Source organism: Triticum urartu, chromosome 3A (assembly GCF_056163025.1).
Source record: "Triticum urartu cultivar PI428250 chromosome 3A, HENAU_Tu73, whole genome shotgun sequence".
NCBI lineage: Eukaryota > Viridiplantae > Streptophyta > Magnoliopsida > Poales > Poaceae > Triticum > Triticum urartu.
The window spans coordinates 734,515,090-734,538,619 of record NC_141875.1 but is presented as its reverse complement, the minus strand read 5'-3'; the positions used below and the strand labels follow the sequence as shown (position 1 = coordinate 734,538,619).

General features: G+C 47.5%; 1 pseudogene; it reads right to left on the bottom strand.

Moving 5' to 3' along the window:
- Nucleotides 1-7,241: 7,241 nt before the first annotated feature.
- Nucleotides 7,242-8,648, bottom strand: LOC147982431 (secreted RxLR effector protein 161 pseudogene; annotated as a pseudogene).
- Between the last annotated feature and the right edge of the window lie 14,882 nt (nt 8,649-23,530).

Below are 23,530 nucleotides of genomic sequence, written 5' to 3'. Positions count from 1 at the left end.
GCCCTGCCCCCACGCGCTCTGAGGGTGCGATGTCCCCGACGTGTCCAAGACAAGGTCCAGGAAGACCCTCGCCTTTGTTATCCTGGTAAAGTTTTGCTGTTATTTTACTCCCCCAATTCCACTTACAGGGGAACAAAGAGTAAGAGTAATCCTGGGGATAATGGTATTTTCATTTGTGCTACTAATTGATAGTATTACTGTCAGCTCCATCGTTAGAGCAATTGACGGAATGACTATATCACCTAGATTGATAGACAATAATTATGCACAAACAGGACAATGTCCACAAAACAACTGCCGCTGCATTGCGAAGATGCAGCTTGATTTGGCCTCAATATTTTGATTTTTGAGTATTACTTTCTTCCACTCCTCTGCAAAATACTCTCAACCACTCCAGTTGTCCAGGTGTTTTTTTTGATAAATATTGATTTTGTTTCCTTTATCTATCGGTTTCAATTCTGTATCCGCCGTTCTCAGGATAACTGTGTGATGTTGCCATGGGATCCAAAATAACTATTTTTTACTGAAGCTACAGACTTAAGCAGTTTCTACCATGTGTACTGTATTTTGAGTTAAACCTGAACGGCTTTCGTCGTATGATACACCGCAGTGCTTTCATGTTTTTAGGAGGGTAGTTCTTCCCTGTGTTACGAATATGATTACTATGGTGTCGCTGTACATTTCTTATATGGTTAGTTCTTAATTTTCTTCATTATTCCAAACATGTGTACCCACTAGGATTTCATTTTTTATTATTTACCTTCAAGCAGTATATATTACTGTTGTTTGTTGTCCACCTTGATCCTTCGCTGATATTTTTCCTAGGCAACTTCACATGGAATTAGGATCAGTTAATAAGATTCTGGTATATTCTCAAATTTTCTTGCTTTATGCATGAACCTATCATCAAGATTTGGATCTCTTATATGTGCCTTTGCTGCTGTAGATTTGTTGGTGTTGATTTGCAGTAAGAGGAAATGTACTATGGTTCTCGTCAATTTCTTTCATACCATGTGTATGGTTAGTTCTTAATATTCTTCATTATTCAAAATACTTGTACCCACTAGGATTCATTTATTATTTTTTACCGTCAAGCACTATATATATTACTGTTGTTTGTTGTATACCTTGATCCTTCGCTCATGTTTTTCCTAGGCAACTTCACATGGAATTAGGATCACTTAATAAGATTCTGGTATATTCTGCAAATTTTCTTGCTTTATGCATGAACCTATCATCAAGAATTGGATCTCTTATATGTGCATGTGCTGCTGTATATTGGTTGGGTGTTAATTTGCAGTAAGAGGAAATGTACTATTGTTCTCATCAATTTCTTTCATATCATCTTATAGAAATATGTTGTTTAAATATGAAGAGGTGGATAAGTTTCTGGCTTTAGTTACTGAATATCCAGATCCGGCTTGCTTCTTAGCCATGGCCTACATTTAGAAGAAATATGTTTTTTAAATATGAAGAGGTGGATAAGTTTCTGGCTTTAGTTACTGAATATCCGGATCCGGCTTGCTTCTCAGCCATGGCTTACATTTAGAGAAGACATGTTCATATGTAAGAGATTTAAGGTCAATGATCTCCCCCTGTTGTAATGCTCATCATCTTAATTCAGACATTGCTATATATATGCACCATGGTTCATGACTGTACTTTTTTCTTACATGTTTACGAAGTTTGTCAGTATTATTATGCAGAGATAACCTGTCATGGTTCTACGTTGATGTGTTCTTTCATTTGTCAATTTCTTTTGCTTTGAAGCAATGTTGATTGCATCAAAGAATGGTTCCGCGTGGCTTACATGCTTATACCTACTTGAATGTTAAATTTTATTAGCAAATCCATCGAGAACAATGTCAACATTTTACGTCTTGCTACATGAAGCTATGTACTGCAGGGTACAACAGTGTTAACATTTCCGGTGCTCATTGACAATAAGATTGAAGATGTATTTTCTTGATTGGAAATATTATACCTCAAATTTAATTCAATCGTGGATACAATGACAACTTTATGCCCTGAATAACAAGTGATTATGTGAGTGTAGGAATTAGGACTGGTGACAACAACATGTGGAGTGGCACAACAAGTGGTGGTGTAGAGTACCGAAGCAAGGGTAGTCAGGTAAATCTAACGGCGTGCACGTTCCGATTGCTGACTGCGATCGCCCTATTTGGATAAGGGGCACATTGGTTCATGAAAATCAACACATTTTTATGATTTAAATTTGAATTATGAGAGAAATATTTATGTTTCATAGTCGAGATGTGTGTTACACGTACATGCTTACTAGTGTATACAAGCTTGACAAGGCTTTCTATGGTTTGAAACAAGCACCTAGAGCATGGTACTCTAGGTTAAGTATGCAGTTGAAACACCTTGGCTTTGTTGCATCAAAGGCTGACACATCTCTCTTCATATACAATAAGGCAAATACTGTCATTTTTGTGCTCATATATGTTGATGATATTATAGTTGCAAGCTCTTCTCAGAATACTACTGATGCTCTCTTACATGATCTAAGCTCAGAATTTGCCCTAAAGGATCTTGGTGATTTGGGTTTCTTTCTAGGCATTGAAGTTAAGAAGGTTCAGGATGGTATAGTGTTGAAACAGGAAAAATATGCAACTGAACTCTTGGCTCGGATGGGAATGAAGGATTGCAAGCCTTCCCCCACACCATTATCCTCATCAGAATAACTGTCAGCCTATGAAGGGGAACCACTTAATGAGAAGGAAAGCACCAGATATAGAAGTGCTGTTGGAGCCCTACAATACTTAACCTTGACAGGTCAGATATTTCCTTTTTAGTTAACAAAGTATGTCAATACCTGCATGCACCTACTTCTGCTCATTGGACAGCTGTCAAAAGGATCATACAATATGTCAAGCACACCGTAGGCTTGGGGCTATATTTTAAACGTTCCAATTCTACACTGGTTAGTGCTTTCTCTGATGCAGATTGGGCAGACTGTAGTGATGATAGAAAATCCACAGGAGGTTTTGCTGTTTTCTTTGGGTCTAATCTTATTTCATGGAGTGCCAGGAAACAAGCAACAGTGTCAAGGTCAAGTACTGAAGCTGAGTACAAGTCATTGGCAAATGCTACTGCAGAGATTATTTGGGTTGAGTCTTTGCTTGAGGAATTGGGTGTTAAGCAACATCGTGCCTCATGTCTATGGTGTGATAATTTGGGTGCTACTTATGTAAGTGTCAATCCTGTTTTTCATGTCAGAACCAAGCACATCGAAATAGACTTTCACTTTGTACGGGAAAGAGTTGCAGAGAAGAAGTTGGAGATACGTTTTACTCCTTCTAAAGATCAAGTGGCTGATGGTTTCACTAAAGCTCTACCATACAAGCCATTTGAAGCATTCAAGAACAATCTCAGTCTAGGATAGGTAGTTCAGATTAAGGGAGGGTGTTAGACTTAGAGATATATTCAGTTGTAATCTTAACTACTTATCTTCTCCTCTCCCTTGTAACCTCCTATCTCTATCTCTTATCCTACCGAATCCTAGCGATCAGTAGAAGACGTGTAAACCATGACAGGGGTGTTTCCTGTCCTCGATCAATAAAACCCAGCGGCTCCTCTACGGAGGAGTAGGAACGCTTCCACCAGATACATCATACAGGTCGTCCTTGGAGCTTGAAAAGTCGGCTGCGGCAAGTAAGGCATATCCACTCACGCCGTGGTTGTCTTCCAAGTCCCAATAATGGTCTAGCCACGGGAGCTCATGGAAAGTGCCAGTGAGTGGGTCGCACACGGCCATGAGGACACCACTCGTGCTCGTCTGAAGGCGGAGGAGGAGGAGGAGACCGTGGCCGGAGATGAGCGGCACCGCGTGGTCGAAGATATAGGCATCACTGAGGTCGGGGATGAAGGAGCTGAGGAAGCAGCGATGAGGACCCAACACCGGTAGTGGCGCCGGGATGAGGCACTGCGTTGGGACCCCATCACGGCACCGTTGCTGAGTAAAGAAGCCGGCAAAGGGGCACGAGCGGCACGCATGGCAACGGCGGAGGAAAGAGGGGTTGATGACGACGAGGCGGCACCACCTCTTGCAAGCCGTCGCACAGCGGAAGAGGGTTGTTGGGAATAAGCCGTGGCAAGCCCGGGACGTGGTGCGCGTGCGTGCGCGCGGTGAACGCGTCGGGCTCGGCCCATGGCAGCCTGGGTCGCGTGCGTACGTGCCCTGGTGTGTGTGGGTTGCTAAGACGGACGCGCGGGGTGTGGCTGTGCCGGGCGCTGGAACCAGTTGCGTCCTGTTGGTGTGCGTGCGCAGCGGGCGCAGGAGCTGAGGAGCGCGGGGCGTGGCGCAGTGGGCGTCAGGGCTGTGCGAAAGCAGCAGAAGAGCAGTGGCTCGCGCCGAGTCTCCAGGAGATCGTGTACGCGCGCGTGGAACTGGGCGGGCGGGCGTTGGGTGGACGCTAGCTGCGTCCAGCTGCATGCATGCATGAGTTTGTTAGATGGATCAGGTCAGCTAGCTTAGTGCGTGTGTGTGCGCTCGTGTATAAGTATTGACCCCGCATGTTGTAGTCTGGTGTGGTGAGTACGTGCTCAGGAGAAAAAAAGAACGCCGTTGGTGCGGCGGGTGGCGTACGTGCGCCAGAATACTCTTGTGTCCATGTGTCCTTCTTCTTCCTCCAGTTCTCTTCTTCCTTGAGTGCAGAGAGAGAGAGAGAGGGGTAGTGCTCCAGTGAGGGAGGGAGAAGGGCGCGGCAACAATAAGGGTGGCCACGTCTTCGACACGGGCGAGGATCTCCAGGACCATGTCGTCCGAGACTACTGCCATGGTGGTGCGCGCGATGGGCTGCTCGATCCTGGATGCTTACGGCCAGCCTGCCGGCCCGGTATATATAATCGAGTGTCGTTCATAGAAAAAGAGTATATGTCTGTACATACTCGATTGGAGTCGGATTGGGTTCTCGTCCGATCCAGATACAGGTTGACTGATAGTCTCTTTCCAAATTCCTACTGTACTTCCTAAATCCTACTCCCTTCGTTCTTAAATATTTATCTTTCTAGAGATTTCAACAAGTGATTACATATGAAGCAAAATAAGTGAATCTACACTCTAAACTATGTTCATATACATCCATATGTGATAGTCCATTTGAAACATTTAAAAAGACAAATATTTAGGAATGAAGGATATAAGAAATATCCACTTATTTTCCCCGCAAACAAAACATGAATAGTTATTTGGCTTGTTGGCTAGCCACAGTCTCTAGAAGGTTTTGTTGCAGGTTCGAACACTAGCAACTTCCATTTCTTTTGTATTTAATTTTTCATTTATGTTATTTCAGTTAAAGAATATAAAGGACGTGTGTCCAAATATGGCAATAAAATTCATCTGTCCAGATGGCTAGGCCACGCGAGCATGTAAGGTACAGGTCGCCGTTTCAAAACGCTGTGAGCGCATTATTTTAATTGTTAATATTATTGCTGTTGTTTGGCTGACAGGTGGGACCCAACCAATGATGTGCATGCAATTATTAATAATTTGTACCGCTGACTGACAGGTGGGACCCAATCACTGTCACGTGGGCAGAGTACAGATATGCCGTGTCACGTCAACATCGCGGGCGTATACGAGCGGGATTTGCACCGTATATGCATGCCCAAGTCAAGTTCGGCACCCCTTCAATGCATGACACAAATTTTAACACTAAATTGATTTTTCTTGTCAAGTTTTAGCACCAGTGATGTAATTGACTCTTTTTATATCGGACAAGGCAACTCTTTTAGTATCGTGATTCTTTAGAAAACAGTGCTACAAATTAACCGGATGATAACATACAAACATAAGCCGCCTCGTCTGTCGTCAGATTGACCTCTGCATCTCGTTTGATCCACGACTGCCCATGTTTCCCGCTGAGCCTCCACAACTGACGTTTACTCCCTCCGTCCATGAATAAGTGTACATCTAGTTTTTGTTCTAGGTCAAAGTTTTAAAATTTTGACCAACTATATAGAAAAGAATAGTAACATATATGACACAAAATTGGTATATTATGAAAGTACATTTGAAAACGGATCTACTGATACTAATTTAGAGCCACAAATACTGCTACTTCTTTCTAAAAAGTCAGTCAAAGTTTTAAAAGTTTGACTTAAGACAAAAGCAAGATGTACATTTATTCATGGACGGAGGGAATAGTTGCAAAAGAAACGACCACGATCCCCTCCCCACGCTTGCATATAGCTCCGGTGAGGGCATCAGCTCGCCGTTTGTAGCACATGCTTGCAGCAGCAGCGCTGCCGGTCGGCTCACATAGTGAAACGCCGGCGAACTAGACATGGCTGCAACGCAGTTTCGACATAACTCCGGCAAGCAACTGAACCTGGCAAGCTCGTAGCAAAGCGCCGACGAGCTCGACGAAACCAAGCATGCTGCAACACAGCTTTTACGTAACTTCGTCAAGCAGCCGCACCTGGCAAGCTCGTAGCAAAGCGCCGGCGAGCTCGACGAGCATGCTGCAACGCAGCATCAAGGGACTCTGGCGAGCAGCCGCGCAAACTTGACCGGAGTTGCAGTGCCATCGGCCGCCGCGTCGCGGTCACCGTCACAACACGAAGTCGTCGCAGAGCCGGCAATGCTCCATTGCAGCAGCACGTCTGTCGCAGCATGATGTCGTCGGAGAGCCGACGACGCTCCATTGCAGCACCCGCGGCATGCTTTACACCACCGACGATGTCCACAATCGCGACGCTTGTCTGCTTGCACCACCGATGACAACGGCGACAACTTTCAACTTTGCATCCGCGCGTCCCCCTCCCCGTTTCCAGCAGCGATGCGATGCCTCCTGAGCACCAGTTGCCAACCCCTTTCAGCAGTGGAGCCCCCGCCTCGCGTGTTGTGGCTACTGGCTAGTGCCTCATCTTCCAGCATGGACACTGGCGCAGGCTTGTAGCATAGGCGCTGTTGGCACAGGCCCGATCAAAACGTTGCACGTTGGCTCCTTGACAAGTACTTTCCGTCGACCGAACACGTACGTACGAAACCACGCTTGATCAATTCTTCCTGAGGCAACGTGCACGTACAAAACTAGCTGATGGATGTTGCTAGCTTAGTACGTAGCAACGGCTGGATACTTAATCGATCTAGACTAGCACAACTCGGCGAAACACAAGATATTTGATGGCTAATAGGTGCATATCGCACCTATGCTTTGTATTGCTTTGATCTGAGTTAAGATTACAGGGGGAGCCACGTACAGTATATATAGAACATATATTCTACTAGTACATGACCGACTCGGCTAAGGCTAAGGAGTCCGTACCAGACAAGCTACCTAATCGTGATTATGTCCAACAATCACCCCCCTAAGTATGATGTCCTCACTTCACAGCTTGGACGCCAATCCTTCGCCACATCTTCACGAATTTCCGTCGTCCCAAAGACCTAGTTAGGATACCTGCAAGCTGATCATCGATGCAAACGTAGTTGAAGTCAATCTTACTTTCTTCCACGCACTCCCTTATGTAACGATACCTTGTATCGGCGTGCTTGCATCTATCATGATGCACTGGATTCTTCCATAAAGAGATTGTAGACTCGTCATCAACGTTCAACACCACTTGTTTCAGTTCCTTACCTGTGAGGTCATCGAGTAGCCTTCCTAGGCAAACGCCTTGACACACCGCGGTTGCAGCTGCAATATACTCCGCTTCACGGGATGATAATGCGACCACCTTCTGCTTTTGTGATAGCCAACTCACTATGCTTCCTCCCAAGAAATATGCCACGCCCGAGTTACTTTTATGGTCGTCCACATCTCCTACCATGTCGCTATCACTATAGCCAAGTAGCTCCACCATCTCCTTCTTCTCTCTCAAATAGACACAACCGAAGCTTGTTGTCCCTTTGATGTACCTGAGTATATTTTCCACAGCTGCCCAATGTTCCATCGTGGGTGCTTCCATGAAGCGACTCACTATGCCAACAGAATAGGCCAAGTCCGGTCTTGTATTCGTGAGATACCTCAACTTTTGGACCACACTTCTATACTCCATTGCATCAACCACGTGTGCTTCACTCTTCTTGCTTAGTATGAGACAAGGCTTCATCGGAACATGACTTGGATTGCAATCTTTCATGCCACAACTTTCAAGTACCTTCTTTGCATATGCCTCCTGGCATATTGTGATCGTTTTTCGGCTTTTGTTGTACCTCGATACCAAGGTAGTAACTCAAGAGCCCTAGATCAGTCATCTTGAATAGCTCCTTCATTATTAGCTTAAAGTTTGCAATCACCTCTTCGTCTGCTCCAGTTATCAACAGATCATCCACATAGATGCCCACTAACAGACGATCCTTGCATTTACCTCGCTTATACATTGTATGCTCTAGTGGGGCTTTCTCAAATCCAAGAGAAATCAATGTACGGTCAAGTTTGATGTTCCATGCCCTAGGAGCTTGTCGTAGCCTGTACAACGCCTTGTGTAGCTTCAATACCTTGTGTTCTTCTCCTTCTTTGATGTACCCTGGTGGTTACTTGACATACAATTCTTCTTCTAACTCCCCATTCAATAATGCGGAGTTCACATCCATGTGATGTACCCTCCAAGATTCTTGAGCCGCGAGAGCTATAAGTAGCCTCACCGAGTCTATCTTCGCAACTGGAGCGAACACTTCTTTGAAGTCCACACCTTGCTCTTGCACGTGTGGTTTAGCCACGAGCCTTGCTTTATGCTTCACCAAGTTCTCTTTGGCATCCTTCTTGACTTTGTACATCCACTTGAGCTCCATGGCATTATGTCCGTTGGGAAGATCCATGAGTTCCCATGTATCGTTGTCTCGGATCAACCCCAACTCTTCATCCATAGCACGACGCCAACACTCCTCCATATTTGCATCTTCAAAATTTTCCGGTTCCTTGATGTGCAAACTTCGTTGCCCTTTACTTTTCATCTTCACCGGATTTATCCAAAGCCCTGTTTCTGGAGAGAGATCAAACACGTGTCGTTCATGTGCTATTGGTGAAGAAACACTTGCTTCTGAACTTGCCAAAGTTCCTGTTTCTAGCAATTGAGGTCCGCTTTCTGGGCATCCGGGCCTGCTCGGAAAGCCAGCAGCTGCTCCACTGCTAGCTGGGCCCGGCCTCTCTTCTGTCCTGCTGAAAAAACCTCCACGGTTAGTGCCTCCGTCTAGTGCACCCATTTCTAGCCCTTCTCCGTCTGGGACATCAAGCTCGCGTTCTAGCCTATGCGCTAGGCCTCCACGTGATATTGGGCTCCCGTGTTGAAAGCTTGCTGGAGCCCTACCATCATCTGGCCCCTCTGCTAGGCATGACATGCCAGCGATCACAGCCGCACTAGCCGCGTAGGTGACCTGCCTCGTCTCGGCTGCGTGCTCATGCGGGCTGGCTGGTTTGCCGCTCGATGCAATGCACGCAACGCCTGTGGCGTCTCGACTCGCCACGTCGGATCCGTCGCGGGTCACGACGTCCATGCAACTCGCTATTGCACTGCCACGCTCCTCTGGACTCTGGTCCGAGTGCAGTCTGCCGCATATCACGCCTCGCGTCGTGTTCTTCAGGCGACACGTCTTCGCCGTCTTCTAACGCGACCACACCATCACGCATAGTATCATGATCTTCTGGCGCCATGACTTCGCCTGAGTTTGCTGACGTAATCACACTATCAAGCATTGGGTCGTGGAGTTCTGGTGCCACTTCTTCGCCTGCTTTTAGCGTGATCACACCATCACGCCTTATGTCATGGTCTTCTGGCGCCGGGACTTCGCCCGGGATTACTGGCATGACCACACCATCACGCCTTGTGTCATGGTTTTCGGGCGCCACGACTTCGCCCGGGTTTGCTGAGGCGAATGCAATCACTGGACCCGTGTCCAGCTGACCAAGATCATCTGGATCCTCCTCGTCCACTAGCTCGCACATCAGCATCATATCCCCATCGTCTCCTTCCTCAGCCATGAGCGCATGTTGCTTCGGTGCTTCCTCGCAGTTAGCCTTGAAGTGACTGAGGAGGCCACACTTATAACATCTCACTTTTCTGATGTCAAACTTCCTCCTCGGTGGTTCAGGTGTAGCCTCATCGTACGAGTTGGCGAAGTTCTTTCGCGCCGAGCGCTGCTTCCCCTTCCCCTTCTTCTTGCCGCTGCTCGTGGATCCGCCTTGCTTTTCTTTCGACAGGGTGATAAATTGCGCCTTTGTCAACATCAGGTGCTCACTCGGCTCCGCGTCGCCGAAACTGAGACGAATTCTCTCGTCGTGGGCCTTGAACCTTCCGACGAGATCCTCAACCGTGAGAGGTTTTAGGTCGAGACATTATTCGATCGACGTGATGATTTGGATGTAGCGTGCCGGCGCGGCACGCAAAAATCGTTGGACGATCGCAACTTCTTATAGGGTTGGACCATAGTTGCGTATGCTGTTGACGAGGGTCTTGAGACAGGAGGCAAACCGATCAACCGTCTCACTTTCATCCATCTTCAGGCACTCGTAGCTTCTCATGAGGGACTGAAGGTGTGCTTCGTTGACACGGTCATGACCCTGGTGCAGGATCTTGATGGTCTCCCATGCCTCCTTCACCGTTTTCTTTCTGACGAGGTGTTGCAGCACATCCTTTGGCATTGCGGAGTAGATCGCCGTTAACGCCTGACGACCAATCCGGTACTTCGTCACGCCCTTCCCGTACTCGGCGCCGCCGGGGTCAACGGCTTCCCAGAACTCAGCCCCCTCCATCGCGACCTCCATGTTCATCGCCCATAGTGCGTAGTCCTCTCGATCCAGGCAGGGGAATTGCGACATCCCCACCATCGCCATCGGTGCTCCCGCCGCCGCCGTCATGATCACCTTGCATGTGTTCGACATGATCCTTCGAGTGCTTTCCGAAGATCACGCCAATACACCAAAGCTCTGATACCAATTGCCGAGCAGCCAACGGTGGTGCGGCGGGGGCCTGCTGCATCATGTTTCGCAGCTCTCTGTTACTGCGTCAGTGGTGTGGTGCTTGTGCCGACGGCATCGCAGCACTGGACCCACCAGCAAAATCCAACGCAGTAGCACCAGGACCCACAGGCAGAGCTCCAACGCAGCAGCACCGGAGCCGATGGAAAAACAAACTTCAACGCAACATCGACGAATACTAGCCCATTTCATTGGATCCAGAGACTCCAACATCCTAGCATAACCACTTCCATTCCAAAGTGGGAAGGTAGTTCTGCTTTGGCAAGTATGGTTTCCTCAAATACATATGTGCCACTTTTTTGTTGGGTATCCCATCAGAGTATTCCAGCATCTTTGAGCATAGTTGCAATCCCAAAGCATATCCATGACTCACCAAGCTCCGAAAACTTGTAAGCAGAGCAGTTACCATCAGGTTTCTTGCACTGTTGGATTGGATCGCATGAAAGCACTTAGTCAACGGACATGATGGTATTGTTCAAATCATCCGCCCGTGTACGAAGCACTCCAAGGTTTAGAGTTAAGCTCCGAGAGAGTCATGCAATGGATTATGCATTCGGCCACAACTTTGTAAACCACACCACATGGTTAATAGGTCTGAAATCTGTGAGTTCTTTCTGGTTAATTACCTTTTAGGAAAGGCAATAACTGTGTTGTCCAACCCAGCCAGCATAATCCCAGATCTGAAGAATTCCTTGGCTGCATTGATAACATTTTCTCTCAGTGTGTCTCACTTCCTTTGGAAAATCTCGGTGGAAGGGCTAGGTGTCTTGACGGGGCCTGTTTAGAACAGAGCATCATGTATTTCGCCATCACCCAATTCTCTTTATAAGGACGTGTTCATATACTCCTTGACTTTGTGCTCAAAGAGTGCTAGCAGCTAATTGCGGTTCACATCACGGTCTTTGGTGTACATCATCTTGAAGAAATCCGAGACCAGCTGTTCAGATGTTTCTGCATTGTCCACCCAATTCCCATCTGCATCTTTCAGTTTCTTGATCCTATCTATCTTCATATGAAGTTACTTGGTGCTCTGGTTTCCTTCTCTTAGGCACTGTGGTCAACATCACCTGAAACTTTCTTGGTACCGTTTGCTAGAAATATTGACATTTCACTCATAATTAATTCTTATGCCAACTCACACTTAATCTTGTGCGCAACACTAAAATGTCATCTATTTTCAATTGTTGGGAGTATTAATTTATATGCTATTCTTCTCTTTAAATTATTGTTGCTGTTTATCAGTTGGAAAACATGCTGTTGAGCATAATGGAGAACATTAGAGATAACCTTAGTTCTGAAACAACCCTGGCTTTTATGGGAACTAACCCGCAGTCCAGATGAAAATCAACCCAAAATGTACGAGCAACAGAAAAGAGAAAAACAAACTCACTCAACCGCACGACCCTTGGTCTAATCCCATCTTCCACCTCTAGTGTGCCGCACCCATACCACGCCGCCGTGCGCCGGCATCTTCCTCCCCGACCCCCCGGCGCCGCAGCACCTTCCATCCCCTTCTCCTTCCCAACCTAGCGGACGACCAGAGGAGGAGGAGGAGCTGCCGTCTTCCACCGTCCCCTACAGCAGTAGCCAGCCCTCTACAACGGAGACGGCGCCATCTTGCCAAGAATGCCCCCAATCTGGACTGCGGAGCCGAAGCCCGCGCTCCTCCCCACCACGGCACATTGTCTCCCGATCGCCGGATCTAGCTAAGATTACGACATGCCTATGGGACAAACTAGTTACATGGCTGAGTTTGATTCGGATTACGACATGCATACGGTGGTTGTGTGTATATATAAACACCATCCGGCCAGGCTGTAAGGAAATATTGTACCGGGAGGAAAAGAAGAAAAAGGAAAGAAAGACAGAGAGAGAGAGAGAGAAAATGCACGACAAGGGCCCTTGGCTACAATTTTGTTGTTGTGCGTGTTTGTCATGTAATGTGATCGATCCGTGGGTGAACTCCAACAGATAGCACCAATTAGAAAGCCAAGAACCTCATTAGTGATGGTGTCACCAATTAGACCCCAGTGCTCTTCGTAAATCCTATTGTAAAACCATCAACGGCTGCAATCTGTTGGGGCTCATCACAACCAAAACATTTTTCACCTCTTCTACTGAGAATAGAGGACACAAAAAGGCATTCATATAAGTTGTCACTTTTCTGGGGATGTACTGCATCACTAACTATGGATGAAGATCAACATGGAAAAGGTTGTTGTAGAAATAAGTTGCCATAGCTTGCGGATTTTCTTGAGCAATTGCCAAACTATCATCCTCCTACACTAAAGAATCGCTGTGCATAGAAACCTATATTTATATGTGTAGTTGACTTCATTTAGATGGATATTAATACTTGCCTTGTTTCTGATCTTTGCAGAACATTTTATTTAATTGAGTTCGAGGGCTCATACCGTCATGTAGCTAGGTAGCCTAGCATGCATCCGTCGACGCAAACGTAGTTGATCCATTCATGCACTGATGCACTCCAGTCTCTTCTTTGATGGTGAGTAACCATGGAGGCCGCCACGCTCAGGGCCCAGCTCAACACCCACATCACCTCCATGTAAGCCGTGGTAAGTCCCTCCCCTCAATCACACGATGGCAATACATGTGAGGGGTGGGACTTACCGTGGCGTACATGGAGGCGAGATGGGGATTGAGCTGAGTCATGAGTGCGGCGGCCTCAATGGCAATGCGGTGACTCCGAGAGGCGTGTTGGGAGACCTTGAGGAAGAGTACATGAGGGGGGATTTGTGATTGTTGCAATGACGACGGAGTGGATGAGGACAGGAGAGGAGCACATGTTATAAAACTTGACTCATGAGGCTTTCTCAAGGAACCTTTTGGCAAGTAATTATCACTTACTCTACTGGCTTTTGGCAGGGACTAGCCTTTGGCAGATACGACAGAATATTACTCTACTGGCTTTTGGTAAGGACTATCTTTTGGCAGGTACGGCTCAATTACTCTGCAAGCTTTTGGCATGGACTGCTCAATTATAGTATCTAATGATGGACGGCGCTGCTTGTTTTTTTTCACATGCATGCAAGGTATACATCTTATAGTATCTGTTGTACATGGCAAATTAAGGAGTATAGCTAGCATGCAATGCAGTTCTATGTTGGACCATTTCATGTGCATGAGCCAAGTATTGTTGCAAAGTGTAGCTGCGACTATGTATACATATGTGTGATCAAAAGGGGTATACCTACACCTATCATCCATCGGAGAATTGCCCCTAAAGTTGTGATAAATTACACCCAATCCCACCGATAAGTGAAAAAAAGGATTCATTTCAGCATCTGTCATCACCTTTAGTTCACACTAGCACAAATGTCCGTGTGTTGCAATGGGTGAAAATAAAACACAAACCCCCTCCTCCTCCTCCCACAACCCACCGTCACACATGATAACATCAACAAACTCTTTGAAATCTTCCATGCTGCCATGAAAAGGTGTGTTGCGCAAAAACATAAACATGAATAGTGTTTAGGAGTGTGGAATTTGAATCACAGAAATACCTACCTGGTTGCGAGTATCTCTTCACACCTTTGTTGGCGTTGCTTAGTGATGCCCGAGAATACATCATTATACCAAAAATAGTTAAGTCCATTTTAGTAACGTCTTTGCCGTGAGGCAACACAAATTTCCATGAACCCGTGTTAGCTAGCTTGAGGTACTGTGTAGTGTAGCACTATTCGTATCAAATGATATTACGAGCATTGCACAAAGATATATCTCCAATTTTGGACCGTTGGTGGGATAGTCCTGAATACTAGCCCATTTCATTGGATCCAGAGACTCCAACATCCTAGCATAACCACTTGCATTCCAAAGTGGGAAGGTAGTTCTCCTTTGGCAAGTATGGTTTCCTCAAATACATATGTGCCACTTTTTTGTTGGGTATCCCATCAGAGTATTCCAGTATCTTTGAGCATAGTTGCAATCCCAAAGCATATCCATGACTCACCAAGCTCCGAAAACTTGTAAGCAGAGCAGTTATCATCAGGTTTCTTGCACTGTTGGATTGGATCGCATGAAAGCACTTAGTCAACGGACATTATGGTATTGTTCAAATCATCCGCCCGTGTACGAAGCTTTAGAGTTAAGCTCCGAGAGAGTCATGCAATGGATTAAGCATTCGGCCACAACTTTGTAAACCACACCACATGGTTAATAGGTCTGAAATTTGTGAGTTCTTTCTGGTTAATTACCTTTTAGGAAAGGCAATAACTGTGTTGTCCGACCCAGCCAGCATAATCCCTGATCTGAAGAATTCCTTGGCTGCATTGATAACATTTTCTCTCAGTGTGTCTCACTTCCTTTGGAAAATCTCAGTGGAAGGGTTGGGTGTCTTGACGGGGCCTGTTTAGAACAGAGCATCATGTATTTTGCCATCACCCAATTCTCTTTATAAGGGCGTGTTCATATACTCCTTGACTTTGTGCTCAAAGTGTGCTAGCAGCTGATTGCGGTTCACATCAGGGTCTTTGGTGTACATCATCTTGAAGAAATCCGAGACCAGCTGTTCAGATGTTTCTACATTGTCCACCCAATTCCCATCCGCATCTTTCAGTTTCTTGATCCTATCTATCTTCATATGGAGTTACTTGGTGCTCTGATTTCCCTCTCCTAGGCACTGTGGTCAACATCACCTTAAACTTTCTTGATACCGTTCGCTGCGGCTGGAAATATTGACATTTCACTCATAATTAATTCTTATGCCAACTCACACTTAATCTTGTGCGCAACACTAAAATGTCATCTATTTTCAATTGTTGGGAGTGATACGTCTCCAACGTATCTATAATTTTTGATTGTTCAATGCTATTATATATTCTGTTTTGGATGTTTAATTGACTTATTTATACACTTCTACATTATTTTGGGGACTAACCTATTAACCGGAGGCCCAACCCAAATTGCTTTTTTTTTTTGCCTATTTCAGTGTTTAGCAGAAAAAGAATATCAAACGGAGTCCAAACGGAATGAAATCTTCGGGAACGTGATTTTTGGAACAAACGTGATCCAGAGGACTTGGAGTGGAAGTCAAGCAACAGACGAGGAGGCCACCAGGTAGGGGGTGCGCATACCCCCCAGGCGCGCCCTCCACCCTCGTGGGCCCCTCGTGACTCCACCGACCTACTTCTTCCTCCTATATATACCTACATACCCCCAAACCATCAGAAGCCACCACGAAAACCTAATTCCACCAACGCAACCTTCTGTACCCGTGAGATCCCATCTTGGGGCCTTTTCCGGCGTCCTGTCGGAGGGAGCATTGATCATAGCGGGCTTCTACATCAACACCATAGCCTCTCCGATGATGTGTGAGTAGTTTACCTCAGACCTTCGGGTCCATAGTACAGTAGTTCAGAACCGGGCAATAGCACCGGTTCGTAAGGCCCTTTAGTGCCGGTTCCATAACCGGCACTAAAGTGTGGTCACTAAAGCCCCCCCCTTTAGTACCGGTTCAGCACGAACCGGTGCTAAAGGGCAACCACGTGGCACGAGCCAGCTCCGGGGGCCAGGAGCCCTTTAGTACCGGTTGGTAACACCAACCGGTACTAAAATGTTTGGGGGGTTTTTGGTTTTATGATTTCTTTTTCATTTAATTTTGTGTTTTCCATTTTAATTCTTTTTCGTTTGCTGGTATTTTACGATACTACACATTGTACATGTTATGAATATATATATATATAGAATTTCTAGTAGAACCAATCATATATATATCATCAATGTCGCACGAACCACCATATTAATTCACACATACACACATGTATAGCTATATACAATTTCTCGTACATATGCATGTTGCCTTCGGAGCCAGTGGAATTAGCCTAATTGGTGCCTTCGGAGCACGATGACAATTGGAAGTGGTTCATGACCTGGTCGATGGGGGCGGTAGCGGGTAATAGTATTCTCCATTCGGATTTATGACTTGGTCGAGCAAAAATCCCGCTATTTCCTCTTGAAGTGCTTCTACGCGCTCCGTTTCTAGGAGCTTGTCCCGCACCTCTTTGAGCTGTTAAGAAGGAGATCAATATGCATGTGTATTAGTTGTGTGACTAGATATCGATAATGGTGTAAAAATTGTAAATAGTGTTCTGACAAGCGTACCCATTCCTGTCTTTGAGATCTGCTCCTTTTGGACGCCATCATGCGAATGTTCTCGCAAACGCAGAATGCACACAGATTAGTCCCCTGCGCCTGCTTCAAGGCCTTTATTACGAGAATGGAATTTAATTTGATCAGATAATAATTAATCAAGCATAATAATTAAAGAGATGGCAGCTAGCTAGCTAGCTAGTACTACTTAATTACTTACCTTGGGTCGAAACCGTTTCAGCTGTCGTTTCCATTCGCCTTCCGTGACGCAGATGAACCTTGCCCAAGCCCTGCCCGCCGACAAAGAAAATGAATAAAGGGGTTATTAAATAGTTCATATCATGAAATGACGAACTAAATAGGCCGAGATATATAGTTAATAATGATTGAAATTACCTGTTGACTATCCCAAACAAGATGTTATAGTCACTATTTGCTTTGAGTAGTTTATCCAGTATTTGAACTGTTCCGGCGTCAACTTTAATGATACACAAGATCCAGTGAAATCTGCATGCACACACGTTTGCATGTCTTAATTAAGCGGGCATATGTAAGCAAAAACATGTAGCTAGCTAGTAGGCAAAAACAGAAAATTTGTAGTACAAGGAAGTGTGACTCACTTGAAGTTGTAAGGAAGTAGTATATTTTCATTGTATTTGAGGCGCTTCAAGAACTCTAGCATGCTGTCCTCTACCTGCTTTTCATGATGCTTGTTTAATTTCCATGTGTATTCATTAACGGTGTTTGGGTCAATGAACCCAATGCCATAGCGTCCACCTTTTCTCATTTCATACATCTTCATCCTGCATAATACCACAGAAAAGAATATAGTGAGGATAATTACAGGTAATGATTGATCAAAAGGATCACTACAGCTAGCTTGAGACTTAAATTACAGAAAGAAATCACTTACAGACAATAGCAACTGACGATAGATTTGTCGAGTGTGTCTTGATTGTATAACTGAAACCGTTCAGAATACTCAACGGTCACAGGTTTCTGATGGTAGTAATGATCCTGATTGACTTGCACCATGAGGGACTCTCGATTGGATCTCTTGGTAATGTCCATGTACCATTGATGCAATTCATACATTCTCGTTGGGAGCTTCTTGACCTCTTCTGGCTTGACCAAAGGTTGGCCCCGGGAATATTTCCGTTTTATTTCCTCCTCTTTAAGCACAGGCATGTCCTCGATCTCGAGGAGTTGTCCAACAGTGATGTTGAGAGTTTCAGCCTGCATTATATGCTCATGGGTTATTACCACATTGCCCACCTCGGGAACGTAAATTGTTTGCCCACAATAATATTGGGCGCGCGTACTGTCACGTGTTGTTGGCGGCACAACAAGCGGGGGGGGGGGGGGGGGGGGGTCGATTGCGCCGCCTGTTCTCCCGGCTGGGCAACGGTTTTCCCGCATTTTTTGACAGCTGCTTGTTGTTTGCTCGAGCTCGAGCTCGCCTCCTTCTGTAGACATTGTCGATGTAACTTCCTGATGTGGCGCTCATAGTCTGTGTCAACAGGCTTAGGAGCTGGTGGTTGAGCCATACGAATGAAGTGGTCAACTACTTCCACAGGCACTTTCTCCCTTGGCGGCGGTGGCGGTTTCGGTCCAAAATGGGCGTCGACTTCTGCCCGCATTATGGCATTGGTTTGCTTGTCGGTCCTGTCGTAAGCCCTCTCAGGAAGAGGAGTAGTGAGGTTTGCACCATATTTATATCGCTTGCCTCTGCCCGTACTTCCTGTACTATGACCTCGACTCGTACCGCTACGCACCATAGCTGCGGGGTGTCTCTTCTGCGATTGCTGAGGCGGCGGAGACGGCTGACGGGGCTGAGTTGGACGAGGAGGAGTGGCCTGAAGCTGTGCCGGACTTGCAGTGGCCTGAGGTTGTGGCGGACTTGGAGGAGGAGTGGACGTCTGACACTGTGGACTTGGAGGAGCGGGAGTCTGCTGACTCGGTGGCGGACTTCGACGAGGAGTCGGGTGACGCGGTGTCGGTGGCCTTCGAAAGATGATGCAATCCTTTCTCCATAGGATGATACGATGTTTGGCATCTCCGAGTGTGTGCTCCTCGTCACCTCCAGGAATGTCAAGCTCTAGCCCCGAATATTGGTCCACCACCTCATCAATCACGACACGAGCATAGCCTGCTAGAATCGGGTTGCAATGGAAGGTTGCATCGGGGGAATTTGTATAAGCAACGCCGTCCGCCACCTTCAAGGATATGTTCTTAATTTTGAAGTGTAGCTCGCAGTTAGTGTTCTCCGCGATGTCATCCACGGGGTATCTATCCAGCATTGCGTCAAACGGGGCGGAACCCACGCTGCTTCTCGGCATGGATGGGGCGGTGGTATCCAATGCTGGATCATCCGCTAGCTGCTGCAGCTGCTGAGACCCCCTTTGCTGGCTAAGTGAGTCGATCTGCTCCTGCCGCCGCTGGAATTTGATTGTCAAGTCTGCGTGCGCTGATTCTAGGCCTTGAAGGCGTTCATAGTCGAGCTTCCTCTGCTCCTCCTCCATCTTCCTCTTCTTCTCCTCCGCAATCTTCTTTCTCGCACGGGTTCTGTAGTCGGCGTTCCAGTCCGGAAACCCCTCATACCACGGATTAGCGCCCATGCCTCGTGTTCTTCCCGGGTGTTCAGGATTTCCCAGGGCACGCGTAAGCTCGTCATTCTCTCTGTTGGGCTCGAACAACCCGGATCGAGCATGTTTGTGACGCCCCCAATTTGACTGTACACTAATCATACACGCAAACGTGTACGATCAAGATCAGGGACTCACGGGAAGATATCACAACACAACTCTACATATAAAATAAGTCATACAAGCATCATATTACAAGCGAGGGGCCTCGAAGGCTCGAATACAAGAGCTCGATCATAGACGAGTCAGCGGAAGCAACAATTTCTGAGTACAGACGTAAGTTAAACAAGTTTGCCTTAAGAAGGCTAGCACAAACTGGGATACAGATCGAAAGAGGCGCAGGCCTCCTGCCTGGGATCCTCCTAAACTACTCCTGGTCGTCGTCAGCGGGCATCACGTAGTAGTAGGCACCTCCGGTGTAGTAGGAGTCGTCGTCGAAGGTGGCGTCTGGCTCCTGGGCTCCAACATCTGGTTGCGACAACCAAGTAGAAGGGATAGGGGGGAAAGAGGGAGAAAGCAACCGTGAGTACTCATCCAAAGTACTCGCAAGCAAGGAGCTATACTACATATGTATGCATTGGTATCAAATGGAATAAGGGTATCATATGTGGACTGAACTGCAGAAAGCCGGAATAAGGGGGGATAGCTAGTCCTTTCGAAGACTACGCTTCTGGCAGCCTCCGTCTTGTAGCATGTAGAAGAGATTAGACTGAAGTCCTCCAAGTAGCATCGCATAGCATAATCCTAACCGATGATCCTCCCCTCGTCGCCCTGTGAGAGAGCGATCACCGGTTGTATCTGGCACTTGGAAGGGTGTGTTTTATTAAGTATCCGGTTCTAGTTGTCATAAGGTCAAGGTACAACTCCAAGTCGTCCTGTTACCGAAGATCACGGCTATTCGAATAGATTAACTTCCCTGCAGGGGTGCACCACATAACCCAACACGCTCGATCCCATTTGGCCGGACACACTTTCCTTGGTCATGCCCGGCCTCGGAAGATCAACACGTCGCAGCCCTACCTAGGCACAACAGAGAGGCCAGCACGCCGGTCTAAACCTAAGCGCACAGGGGTCTGGGCCCATCGCCCATAGCAGACCTGCACGTTGCGTACGCGGCCGGAGAGCAGACCTAGCAACCTCCATTACAAAGGAAGTCACGTTACGCGGTCCAACCCGGCGTGCGCCGCTCAGTCGCTGGCGTCACGAAGTGCTTCGGCTGATACCACGACGTCGAGTGCCCATAACTGTTCCCGCGTAGATGGTTAGTGCGTATAGACCAGTGGCCAGACTCAGATCAAATACCAAGATCTCGTTAAACGTGTTAAGTATCCGCGAACGCCGACCAGGGCCAGGCCCACCTCTCTCCTAGGTGGTCTCAACCTGCCCTGTCGCTTCGCCTCAAAGTAACAGTCGGGGGCCGTCGGGGACCCAGGCCCACCACTACCTGGATGGAGCCACCTGCCCCTTCAGCCCCCATCTCCGAACAGTATCACAGGTAAGGTAACTGTGTAAAGTATATTGTATATGCCCGTGATCACCTCCCGAAGTGATCACGGCCCAGTAGTATAGCATGGCAGACGGACAAGAGTGTAGGGCCACTGATGGAACACTAGCATCCTATACTAAGCAGTAGGATAGCAGGTAATGGTAACAACAGTAGTAGCAAGGACAGGCTATGCATCAGGATAGGAATAACGGAAAGCAGTAACATGCTACACTATTCTAATGCAAGCAGTATAGAGGAGAGTAGGCGATATCTGGTGATCAAGTGGGGGCTTGCCTGGTTGCTCTGGCAAGAGAGAGGGGTCGTCAACACCGTAGTCGTACTGGGTAGCAGCGGCGTCGGTCTCGTAGTCTACCGGAAAGAAGTAACGGAGGGGGAACACAATAAATAACAGAGCAATCAAATTATAACATGACAAACGTGGTGCTAGAGGTGATCTAACGCAGGGATAGGTGATACCGGCGAAGGGGGGAAACATCCGGGAAAGTATTCCCGGTGTTTCGTGTTTTCGGACAGATGAACCGGAGGGGGAAAGTTGTGTGTTTGCTATGCTAGGGATGTGTAGCGGACGAACGGGCCGCGTATCCGGATTCGTCTCGTCGTTCTGAGCAACTTTTATGTACAAAGTTTTTCCATCCGAGCTACCGTTTATTTTATATTAACTTTAAAAGTTTTAAATCATTTTCTAAATTGTTTTAATTCGAAAATTAAATCTTAAATTGCTATGGGTACACAGAATTGTACCCAACAGAATGTATGTGTGGCTGGCAGGTGGGGTCAAGGGGTGGTCCAGTCAGCATTTGACCAGTCAACTGTTGACTGGTCAACAGGGTCTAACAGGGCCCACCTGTCATGGACAACCCAGTCAATAGTTTGACTGGTCAAACTGAACAGGGGGCCCACATGTCATTGACTGACAACTAACTAACCTAATTAATTGGTTTAATAAACAGATTAGTTAGGTTAAGTTAATTAGGTTAATCTAATCAATATTAATTAAGTTAATTAATCCTTTAATTAAGTAATTAATTATTTTATTTATTTATTTATTTATTTTAAACTCCTTTTTTTCATTTTATTCTGGGGGTGGGGCCCCACTGTCATAGGGCCAAAGGAGGCCTAGCGGGTTTGGGCGTGGGTGCCCGCCCGGACACGCACAGGCGCGTGTGCTCTGGGCGCCGGCGTCGGGCGTGTGGTCTGCGGCGATTCGAGGGAGGCCGGGGCGAGCGGTGGCCGGGTGATGCAGGAGGCGAGCGGCAGGCTAGCGTGCGGTAGCGGCTGCGGGTGGCCGCGGCGGAACAAGGAGGCGGCGACGCAGGTGGGCGCAACCAGCTGCCGGCGAGCGGCCAGGGGAGACGCAGCGGGCAGGGCTCGGCCATGTGCGGGCGGCACCAGCGTCAGAGAGGCAAAGCGCGGGCGCGCGCGAGGCCACGTGAGAGCGTGCCCGAGCGCGGGAAGCGCGTTCTGCGAGGGAGGGGAAGGCGGGGGGCTTGGCCGACGCGGGCGCGCGCGGGCGCCGGCGAGGCGCGGGCGTGCCGGAGCGCGGACGACGCGGTGAGCGAGCGAGGGGGAGAGAGAGGAGGGGCGCGGAGCCCGTAGCCTCACCGGAGACGTAGGGTCTAGGGCAGCGGGTGTCGGGGGGAAGGACGGAGACGACTTGCGACGGGGAAGCAGACCGGTGGGGGAGCTCCTGGCGCCGGCGCGGTCCAGGCGGCGACGGGCACACAGGGGGAGAGGGGCGAGGGGAAGACGAGGATGAAGCGGTCCGGTGGGGGGGGGTCGAGGCGGACGGCGACGGTGGCAGCTCCGGCGTAGTGGCCGCGGGGATCGGCGGCGGCGTCAGCGGGATCCCGATCCAGATCGGATCGGGAGGGAGTGGACCTAGCGGGGGGGGGGGGGGGAGTGGACCGAGTGTGGGGGGAGTGGGGAATATGGGCTAGGGTTCGGTGGGAGTGGGGGGTTAAGCAGGGGTAGGGTGGGCCGGTCGGGTAGCCTGGTTGCCTAGTTGGGCCAAACGGCCCGGGTGGTTTCCTTCCGTCTCTTTTTTTTGTTTTACCTTTTGTCTTTTCTTTTTATTTATTCTTTTCTGTTTTGGTTTAGTCACACTTTATTTTAGTTTTCATAAAATATGACCATAGCTCCTAAAATAAGGTTTCAGAACATCCCTCTACCATAAAAAGTATGGTGGTCAATTAAACTAGTTTAACATTTGTTTATTATTTAAAATCATTTGAATAATTGTTTTGCTATGGTTTTATTCACTTTAGAGTATTTAATCATTTCATAAAAGTGTTGTTCCTCCACCATAATTGATTATGATTTAT